The sequence below is a fragment of the Salvelinus fontinalis genome, chromosome 4 (genome assembly GCF_029448725.1).
Source record: "Salvelinus fontinalis isolate EN_2023a chromosome 4, ASM2944872v1, whole genome shotgun sequence".
In the NCBI taxonomy this organism is placed as follows: Eukaryota; Metazoa; Chordata; class Actinopteri; order Salmoniformes; family Salmonidae; genus Salvelinus; species Salvelinus fontinalis.
Genome location: NC_074668.1, coordinates 85,758,427 through 85,769,838, shown reverse-complemented (window position 1 = coordinate 85,769,838; position 11,412 = coordinate 85,758,427).

Genomic DNA, 11,412 nt, shown 5'->3' with positions numbered 1-11,412 from the left:
GAGAGACAGAGAGAGGGGGGTGAGGGATGGACGGTAGAGAGAGAGGAGGGTGAGGGATGGAAGGTAGAGAGACAGAGAGAGGAGGGTGAGGGATGGACGGTAGAGAGAGAGGAGGGTGAGGGATGGAAGGTAGAGAGACAGAGAGAGGAGGGTGAGGGATGACGGGAGAGAGAGAGGAGGGTGAGGGATGGAAGGTAGAGAGACAGAGAGAGGGGGGTGAGGGATGGACGGTAGAGAGAGGAGGATGAGGGATGGAAAGTAGAGAGACAGAGAGAGGGGGGTGAGGGATGGACGGTAGAGAGAGAGAGAGGAGGGTGAGGGATAAAGGGTAGAGAGACAGAGAGAGGGGGGTGAGGGATGGACGGTAGAGAGAGAGAGAGGAGGGTGAGGGATAAAGGGTAGAGAGACAGAGAGAGGGGGGTGAGGGATGGACGGTAGAGAGAGAGGAGGATGAGGGATGGAAAGTAGAGAGACAGAGAGAGGGGGATGAGGGATGGACGGTAGAGAGAGAGGAGGATGAGGGATGGAAAGTAGAGAGACAGAGAGAGGAGGGTGAGGGATGGATGGTAGAGAGAGAGAGAGGAGGATGAGGGATGGAAAGTAGAGAGACAGAGAGAGGGGGATGAGGGATGGAAGGTAGAGAGAGAGTGGAGGGTGAGGGATGGAAGGTAGAGAGACAGAGAGAGGGGGTGAGGGATGGAAGGTAGAGAGACAGAGAGAGGGGGTTGAGGGATGGAAGGTAGAGAGACAGAGAGAGGGGGGTGAGGGATGGACGGTAGAGAGAGAGGAGGATGAGGGATGGAAAGTAGAGAGACAGAGAGAGGGGGGTGAGGGATGGACGGTAGAGAGAGAGGAGGATGAGGGATAAAGGGTAGAGAGACAGAGAGAGGGGGGTGAGGGATGGACGGTAGAGAGAGAGAGAGGAGGGTGAGGGATAAAGGGTAGAGAGACAGAGAGAGGGGGGTGAGGGATGGACGGTAGAGAGAGAGGAGGATGAGGGATGGAAAGTAGAGAGACAGAGAGAGGGGGGTGAGGGATGGACGGTAGAGAGAGAGGAGGATGAGGGATAAAGGGTAGAGAGACAGAGAGAGGGGGGTGAGGGATGGACGGTAGAGAGAGAGAGAGGAGGGTGAGGGATAAAGGGTAGAGAGACAGAGAGAGGGGGGTGAGGGATGGACGGTAGAGAGAGAGGAGGATGAGGGATGGAAAGTAGAGAGACAGAGAGAGGGGGGTGAGGGATGGACGGTAGAGAGAGAGAGAGGAGGGTGAGGGATAAAGGGTAGAGAGACAGAGAGAGGGGGGTGAGGGATGGACGGTAGAGAGAGAGGAGGATGAGGGATGGAAAGTAGAGAGACAGAGAGAGGGGGTGAGGGATGGACGGTAGAGAGAGAGAGAGGAGGGTGAGGGATAAAGGGCAGAGAGACAGAGAGAGGGGGTGAGGGATGGACGGTAGAGAGAGAGGAGGATGAGGGATGGAAAGTAGAGAGACAGAGAGAGGGGGGTGAGGGATGGACGGTAGAGAGAGAGGAGGGTGAGGGATGGAAGGTAGAGAGACAGAGAGAGATGAAGGTGAGGGATGGACGGTAGAGAGAGGAGGGTGAGAGATGGAAGGTAGAGAGACAGAGAGAGATGAAGGTGAGGGATGGAAGGTAGAGAGACAGAGAGAGAGGAGAGGGGAAAAAGGGAGGGAAGGGTCGTAGACGAAGCCCATTTTGAGAGCTTGTTAAATATCGATCAGCGAGCTCTGTGTGCTCTTGTTCTTATCTAACCAGCCTTACACAAGGAGAGGACACGTAGAGGGAGGAAGGAAGGAATGGAGGGAGGGAGAGAAGAATGGAGGGAGGTAGGGAGAGAGAGGTGAGGAGAGTCTCGGGAGACTGCAGTCTGTTTGCCCAGTGTTTACTGCTCAGCTCCAAGGTTTAGAAACAGCCTCATCAGCTCTCATCTCTCTTTTTCTCTCATCTTTCTCTCCTTCTGAGGTGGCCTTTGATGGTTTATTTCTTTATCCATCCCCCTCTCTCTCCATCCCCCCTCTCTATCCATCCCCCTCTCTCTCCATCCCCCTCTCTCTCCATCCCCCCTCTCTCTCCATCCCCCCTCTCTCTCCATCCCCCCTCTCTATCCATCCCCCTCTCTCTCCATCCCCCCTCTCTATCCATCCCCCCTCTATCCATCCCCCTCTCTCTCCATCCCCCCTCTCTATCCATCCCCCTCTCTCTCCATCTCCCCCCTCTATCCATCCCCCTCTCTCTCCAGCCCCCCTCTCTCTCCAGCCGCCCTCTCTATCCATCCCCCCTCTCTCTCCATCCCCCCTCTCTCTCCATCCCCCTTCTCTATCCATCCCCCCTCTCTCTCCATCCCCCTTCTCTATCCATCCCCCCCTCTATCCATCCCCCTCTCTCTCCAGCCCCCCTCTCTCTCCAGCCGCCCTCTCTATCCATCCCCCCTCTCTCTCCATCCCCCCTCTCTCTCCATCCCCCCTCTCTCTCCATCCCCCTTCTCTCTCCATCCCCCCCTCTATCCATCCCCCTCTCTCTCCAGCCCCCCTCTCTCTCCATCCCCCCTCTCTATCCATCCCTCTCTCTCTCCAGCCCCCCTCTCTATCCATCCCCCCTCTCTCTCCATCCCCCTCTCTCCAGCCCCCCTCTCTCTCCATCCCCCTTCTCTATCCATCCCCCCTCTCTATCCATCCCCCCTCTCTCTCCATCTCTCTCTCCATCTCTCTCCAGCCCCCCTCTCTCTCCATCCCCCCTCTCTCTCCATCCCCCCTCTCTCTCCATCCCCCCTCTCTCTCCATCCCCCTTCTCTCTCCATCCCCCCCTCTCTCCATCCCCCTCTCTCTCCATCCCCCTCTCTCTCCATCCCCCCTCTCTATCCATCCCCCTCTCTCTCCATCCCCCCTCTCTCCATCCTCTCTCCATCTCTCTCCATCCCCCCTCTCTCTCCATCCCCCCTCTCTCTCCATCCCCCCTCTCTCTCCATCCCCCCTCTCTCTCCATCTCTCTCCCATCTCTATCCATCCCCCCTCTCTATCCATCCCCCCTCTCTCTCCATCCCCCCTCTCTATCCATCCCCCTTCTCTCTCCATCCCCCCTCTCTATCCATCCCTCTCTCCATCTCTCATCCATCCCCCTCTCTATCCATCACCCCTCTCTATCCATCCCCCCTCTCTATCCATCCCCCCTCTCTCTCCATCCCCCTCTCTCCATCCCCCCTCTCTCCATCCCCCCTCTCTATCCATCCCCCCTCTCTCTCCATCCCCCCTCTCTATCCATCCCCCCTCTCTCTCCATCCCCCCTCTCTATCTCCCCCCTCTCTCTCCATCCCCCCTCTCTATCCACCCCCCCTCTCTCTCCATCCCCCCTCTCTATCCACCCCCCCTCTCTCTCCATCCCCCCTCTCTATCCATCCCCCTCTCTCTCCAGCCCCCCTCTCTCTCCATCCCCCCTCTCTCCATCCCCCCTCTCTATCCATCCCCCCTCTCTCTCCATCACCCTTTTTTCTCCAGCCCCCCTCTCTCTCCAGCCCCCCTCTCACTCCAGCCCCCCTGTCTTTCCATCCACCCTCTCTATCCACCCCCCCTCTCTCTCCCCCCCTCTCTCCATCTCTCTCCACTCTCTCTCCATCCCCCCTCTCTATCCATCCCCCCTCTCTCTCCATCCCCCTCTCTCTCATCCCCCCTCTCCCTCCATCCCCCCTCTCTATCCATCCCCCCTCTCTCTCCATCCCCCCTCTCTCCCCATCCCCCCTCTCTATCCATCCCCCTTCTCTCTCCAGCCCCCTCTCTCTCCATCCCCCCTCTCTCCATCCCCCTCTCTATCCATCCCCCCTCTCTCTCCATCCCCCTCTCTATCCATCCCCCCTCTCTCTCCATCCCCCTCTCTATCCATCCCCCCTCTCTCTCCTGCCCTCTCTCCATCCCCCCTCTCTATCCATCCCCTCTCTCCAGCCCCCTCTCTATCCATCCCCTCTCTCCATCCCCCCTCTATCCATCCCCCTCTCTCTCCATCCCCCCTCTCTCTCCATCCCCCTCTCTCCATCCTCCCTCTCTCTCCATCCCCCCTCTCTCTCCATCCCCCCTCTCTCTCCATCCCCCTCTCTCCATCCCCCCTCTCTCTCCATCCCTCTCTCTCCATCTCTCTCCATCCCCCCTCTCTCCATCTCTCTCCATCTCCCCTCTCTCCATCCCCCCTCTCTCCATCCCCCCATCTCTCTCCATCCCCCTCTCTCTCCATCCCCCCTCTCTCTCCATCCCCCCTCTCTCCATCCCCCTCTCTCTCCATCTCTCTCCATCCCCCCTCTCTCTCCATCCCCCCTCTCTCCATCCCCCCTCTCTCTCCATCCCCCCTCTCTCTCCATCTCTCTCCATCCCCCCTCTCTCTCCATCCCCCCTCTCTATCCATCCCCCCTCTCTCCATCTCTCTCCATCCCCCCTCTCTATCCATCCCCCCTCTCTCTCCATCCCCCCTCTCTCTCCATCCCCCCTCTCTCTCCTCCCCATCTCTCTCCCTCTCTCTCCATCCCCCCTCTCTCTCCATCCCCCCTCTCTCTCCATCCCCCTCTCTCTCCATCCCCCCTCTCATCTCCCCCTCTCTCTCCATCCCCCTTCTCTATCCACCCCCCCTCTCTCTCCATCCCCCCTCTCTATCCATCCCCCTCTCTCTCCAGCCCCCCTCTCTCTCCATCCCCCCTCTCTCCATCCCCCCTCTCTATCCATCCCCTCTCTCTCTCCATCCCCCCTCTCTCTCCATCACCCTTCTCTCTCCAGCCCCCCTCTCTCTCCAGCCCCCCTCTCAGTCCAGCCCCCCTGTCTCTCCATCCACCCTCTCTATCCATCCCCCCTCTCTCTCCCCCCTCTCTCCATCCTCCCTCTCTCTCCATCCCCCCTCTCTCTCCATCCCCCCTCTCTATCCATCCCCCCTCTCTCTCCATCCCCCCTCTCTCTCATCCCCCCTCTCTCTCCATCCCCCCTCTCTCTCCATCCCCCCTCTCTCTCCATCCCCCCTCTCTCCCCATCCCCCCTCTCTATCCATCCCCCTTCTCTCTCCATCCCCCTCTCTCTCCTCCCCCCTCTCTCCATCCCCCTCTCTATCCATCCCCCCTCTCTCTCCATCCCCCCTCTCTCTCCATCCCCCCTCTCTCTCCATCCCCCCTGTCTCTCCATCCCCCCTCTCTCTCCATCCCCCCTCTCTCCATCCCCCCTCTCTATCCATCCCCCCTCTCTCTCCATCCCCCCTCTCTCTCCATCCCCCCTCTCTCTCCATCCCCCCTCTCTCTCCATCCCCCTCTCTCTCCATCCCCCCTCTCTCTCCATCCCCCCTCTCTATCCATCCCCCCTCTCTCTCCATCTCTCTCCCTCTCTCTCCATCCCCCCTCTCTCTCCATCCCCCCTCTCTATCCATCCCCCTCTCTCTCCATCCCCCCTCTCTCTCCATCTCCCCCTCTCTCCATCCCCCTCTCATCCATCCCCATCTCTCTCTCCATCTCCCCCTCTCTCTCCATCTCCCCATCTCTCTCCATCCCCCCTCTCTCTCCATCCCCCTCTCTCTCCATCCCCCCATCTCTCCATCCCCCTCTCTCTCCATCCCCCCTCTCTCTCCCCCCTCTCTCTCCATCCTCCCTCTCTCTCCATCCCCCCTCTCTCTCCATCTCCCCCTCTCTCTCCATCTCCCCCTCTCTCTCCATCCCCCCTCTCTCCATCTCTCCCCTCTCTCTCCATCCCCCCTCTCTCTCCATCTCTCCCCATCTCTCTCCATCTCCCCTCTCTCCATCCCCCCTCTCTCTCCATCCCCCTCTCTCTCTCCATCCCCCTCTCTCTCCATCTCCCCCTCTCTCCATCCCCCTCTCTCTCCATCCCCCCTCTCTCTCCATCCCCCCTCTCTCTCCATCCCCCCTCTCTCCATCCCCCTCTCTCTCCATCTCCCCTCTCTCTCCATCCCCCTCTCTCTCCATCCCCCCTCTCTATCCATCCCCCCTCTCTCTCCATCCCCCCTCTCTCTCCATCCTCCCCTCTCTCTCCATCCCCCCTCTCTCTCCATCCCCCTCTCTCTCTCCATCCCCCCTCTCTCTCCATCCCCCCTCTCTCTCCAGCCCCCCTCTCTCTCCATCCCCCCTCTCTCTCCATCCCCCCTCTCTATCCATCCCCCTCTCTCTCCATCCCCCTCTCTCTCTCCACTCTCTCCATCCCCCTCTCTCTCCATCCCCCCTCTCTCTCCATCCCCCCTCTCTCTCCAGCCCCCTCTCTCCATCCCCCTCTCTACCCCCCCCTCTCTCCAGCCCCCCTCTCTCTCCATCCCCCCTCTCTCTCCAGCCCCCCTCTCTCTCCTCCCCCCCTCTCTCCAGCCCCCCTCTCTCTCCATCCCCCCTCTCTCTCCAGCCCCCCTCTCTCTCCACCCCCCTCTCTCTCCAGCCCCCCTCTCTCCATCCCCCCTCTCTCCACCCCCCTCTCTCCACCCCCCTCTCTCTCCAGCCCCCCTCTCTCTCCTCCCCCCCTCTCTCCAGCCCCCCTCTCTTCCTCCCCCCTCTCTCCATCCCCCCTCTCTTTCCAGCCCCCCTCTCTATCCATCCCCCCTCTCTTTCCATCCCCCCTCTCTCTCCATCCCCCCTCTCTCTCCATCCCCCCTCTCTCTCCACCCCCCCCTCTCTCCACCCCCCCCTCTCTCCAGCCCCCCTCTCTCTCCAGCCCCCCTCTCTCTCCAGCCCCCCTCCATGTCTGTGCTGTTTTTCCCCCTTCAGATAATTTGTGTGCTTGAGGCCTGTTGTGAGTCCCAGATGTCCTGTATGTTTGTTCCTCAGGTTTTCCTGCCCTGTCCAACACTCCTCTGTGGGTCCATCTAGACCAGGGTTCCCCAATAGGCGGCCCAAGTTTTCTGAGAATAAAAAATATGTAATTGTTGGACATTAAAGACTAAAATCACCAGAAAATCTGCTCAAAGTGATTTTAATTCAGGAAATCTGTTCCCAAGTATTCCCACGCATAAGTAGAGAAGTAAATGTAACCAAGGTTTGAAATTAGTGATGTATTTGTTTGGGTTTCTTGATGTTAATTTGCAGTTTTTTTTGGATTATGTTACCATCCGTTCAAGAAATATTTTTCTCCTTTACCAAGATAATCCATCCACCTGACAGGTGTGGCATATCAACAAGCTGATTAAACAGCATGATCATTGTGCTGGGGACAATAAAAGACCACTTTAAAATGTGCAGTTTTGTCACAGATGTGCCAATTGGCAATACGTCCAACCGGCCTCACGTCCAACCATTATTTCTGTCTGTAATAAAGCCCTTTGTGGGGGAAACTCATTCTGATTGGCCTACTTGTAATGGTTACCCAAAGTATCTGCACTGACCCTACACAGTACACACTGTACACACCCACCAGTCATGATATACTGACACCAGGGTTAACACTCTTACAATACGTTCCATGGAATCTTCAGTGACAGGACACCTGTTTAACATCACATCTGAAAGACAGAAACCTACACAGGGCAATGTCCCCAATTATATATTTTTTTAACAGAAGAAAGAGTGCCTCCTACTGGCCCTCTGACACTGCTTCCAGAAGCATCTGGTCTCCCTCCAGGGACCAACCCTGCTTAGCTTCAGAAGCAAGCCAGCAGTGGGATGCAGGGTGGTATACTGCTGGTCTGATTTGACCAGTAACACACAGTGGATCAGGCTTGTTACAGGTCTTATGAATACAGGAGAAGACATGCAGAGATAATACTTCTCTTAACCAATTTCACTGACGAAAGGCAATGCCAATTCCCCATGTTTTAACTTCAGGATCTGTGACAATAATGTAGCTGTTCATCTTTGACATGCATGGTCAAATACAATGAGTATTTGCGCACCTGCACATTTACCTGTTAATGCAAACTGTGCCTTGGGCTATTCACCCACTCACAAACACACAGAACCATTAAACCCACCCACAAACACACAGAACCATCTCCGAGGTAGAGAGGGGGGTGGAGGAGGTAGAGAGGGGGGTGGAGGAGGTAGAGAGGGGGGTTGGAGGAGGTAGAGAGGGGGGTTGGAGGAGGTAGAGAGGGGGAGTGGGTGGAGGAGGTAGAGAGGGGAGGTGGAGGAGGTAGAGAGGGGGGGTGGAGGAGGTAGAGAGGAGGGGTGGAGGAGGTAGAGAGGGAGGTGGCTGGAGGTAGAGAGGGGGGGTGGAGGAGGTAGAGAGGGGGGGTGGAGGAGGTAGAGAGGGGGGTGGAGGAGGTAGAGAGGAGGGGTGGAGGAGGTAGAGAGGGGGGGTGGAGGAGGTAGAGAGGGGGGGTGGAGGAGGTAGAGAGGGGGGTAGGTGGAGGAGGTAGAGAGGGGGGGTGGAGGAGGTAGAGAGGGGGGTTGGAGGAGGTAGAGAGGGGGGTAGGTGGAGGAGGTAGAGAGGGGGGTAGGTGGAGGTAGAGAGGGAGGTGGTTGGAGGTAGAGGGGGGGTGGAGGAGGTAGAGAGGGGGGTGGTTGGAGGTAGAGAGGGGGAGTGGGTGGAGGTAGAGAGGGGGGTGGAGGAGGTAGAGAGGAGGGGTGGAGGAGGTAGAGAGGGGGGGTGGAGGAGGTAGAGAGGGGGGGTGGAGGAGGTAGAGAGGGGGGTAGGTGGAGGAGGTAGAGAGGGGGGTGGTTGGAGGTAGAGAGGGGGGTGGAGAAGGTAGAGAGGGGGGTGGAGGAGGTAGAGAGGAGGGGTGGAGGAGGTAGAGAGGGGGGGTGGAGGAGGTAGAGAGGGGGGGTGGAGGAGGTAGAGAGGGGGGTAGGTGGAGGAGGTAGAGAGGGGGGGTGGAGGAGGTAGAGAGGGGGGTTGGAGGAGGTAGAGAGGGGGGTAGGTGGAGGAGGTAGAGAGGGGGGGTGGAGGAGGTAGAGAGGGGGGTTGGAGGAGGTAGAGAGGGAGGTGGTTGGAGGTAGAGGGGGGGTGGAGGAGGTAGAGAGGGGGGTGGTTGGAGGTAGAGAGGGGGAGTGGGTGGAGGTAGAGAGGGGGGTGGTAGAGAGGGAGGTGGTTGGAGGTAGAGGGGGGGTGGAGGAGGTAGAGAGGGGGGTGGTTGGAGGTAGAGAGGGGGAGTGGGTGGAGGTAGAGAGGGGGGTGGGTGGAGGAGGTAGAGAGGGGGGGTGGGTGGAGTTAGAGAGGGGGGTGGATGGAGGAGGTAGAGGTGGGGGTGGGTGTAGGTAGAGAGGGGGGGTGGAGGTAGAGAGGAGGGTTGGAGGAGGAAGTAGAGAAAGAGGGAGGAGGAAGTAGAGAAAGAGGGTGGAGGAAGAAACACTAAAGGGGAACAGCCTCTAACATCTTTATGTCACATTAAAGTAAAGAAGAAAAAAAGATATGATTAAACAACAAAACAAAAACAGACCGAAAACCGCTCCCGTCTTCAAGGGCATTCTGGCACTCTCGGTTTTGTGTAGCGACGCCGAACACGAGCTATGCTAATCAGGCCTCCTATTTGCATAATTAGAAAAAAGTAACTCTATTATTATTAAGAAGCAAAAAATGCCTGACTGGGGGTTATTTTACCTCCCAGCAGGGATCCTCCAATGAACAAGAGAAACTCTCTCGCTGCTATTTTCGTATATTCTCCCCCGCACATACACAGCGACTCCTATGCCTTCTAAATTAATTAGCCGGAATATGTCTTAATGATATTTATATTTTTCCACTGTAATTGTTTGAAAGTGCTTTTCTAAGGAAAGTATATGTTTTGGAAGAGGAGCCGTTTTCCTGGGGAAACACAGAGGGAGTTTCATAGCTGATTAGCATTATTTGTGTCTTTTTTATTATGCTCAGCACATCATTAAGCCTAGTTTCCCCTTATGCGCTCTTGCCTAACCAGGCTTCCCAGCTATATATCTACACTCTGGGGAGAAAACACTGCACTGCTGGTCAATTACTCAGTGTTAACTCAAAGGCCTGATAACAACTAGTGGGAAATGTTGTGGGTCAGCTGGAAAAGAAAGTGTTTGATGAATGAGAGGAGAGCTAGCTTTAAGGTATAGCAACCAACAAGGTTGTTTTATAAATGATACACACAATATGAATATTAATTCATTACTAGCAGAGATGCTGTGTTAACGTAATAAGAAAATGTCTATAATTTAAAACGTATATGATAATTAGATAGACTCTGACCCCAATTCCCCATGTAATGAATGATTTAATAACACGAGGTAGTATTGAGCTGAGGATCAGCACACTTGTCATCACTTTTCATCATTTATAATACATGAACAAGTAATTTATATCGTAGCCAATGACAGGCCTTCATAAATGAAAGCGTATCTCAGCCAGCCATCTTAGCCCATGACATGCCTGAGATTAGAGCAGTTATTGGTCCTTTAACAGGGGTCAACTGACTAATCAATTCCCGCATCTGGCCTACCATAACTCCCATTTATGTTACATCAGGGAGTCCTATTCACCTTTCCAGCTAACTGCTGTCAGCCAAGGCTCACTAAAAGGGTCTCCCAAGAATGGTTATTTGGCATGGACCAGCCTGGAACACACCAGGAGAGCCTTCGAAAAAATAACATGACCTTATTTGACTTTCACCTACAATATGTCCTTTCTCTTCACCCATATAACCTGTATTTTACTATAGAGACAAGCCTTGTGGGGTTAGACACACACACACACACACACACACACACACACACACACACACACACACACACACACACACACACACACACACACACACACACACACACACACACACACACACACAGAGGTTGTGATGCAAGGCCAACGGCAACCGACCCAATCATTCCAGGCCAAGGCAGAGGCCACAGCTGCTTGAGATGCTGGGGCGGAAATGAGGCCTGGATTTCCCAGGCCCTGCTTTGAGCATTTCTTTCAATGACTTCAAATGGCACTGGCCTTTTCAATATTGCATCTCTCCCCCAAGTGGGTTTAGTGCAGGGCTGGGGAGGCTTGTGTGTTCTCTGATACAGGCTTTGTGTTGTGAGTCCTTCCCTCGGAGCAGACCTGGCCAACCTTCAGGAATGTGAGCACAACAGCAGATGTCAGACCAGGGTCACCTCGCCGGTGCCAACATGGCTGCCAAGCAGAACTGGGTTCAAATTCACTAACACTTTATTTGGATAATCCATCTGCAGATGCTCTACAGATTATCAGTAACATTTCAACTAACTATCTACTAACCCTAACCTTAACCCGTAACCTAGCCCTAACCTTAACCCGTAACCTAACCCTAACCTTAACCCTAACCCTTATCCTAACCCTAACCTTAACCCGTAACCTAGCCCTAACCTTAACCCGTAACCTAACCCTAACCTTAACCCTAACCCTTATTCTAAACCTAACCATAATCTTAGCAAGCAGTTGTTTATCAACAGTTTGTTGGTAGTATGACCATCTCTAGAGCATCTACAGATTGACTATCCGGACTATCAAAGTAAAGTGTAAAC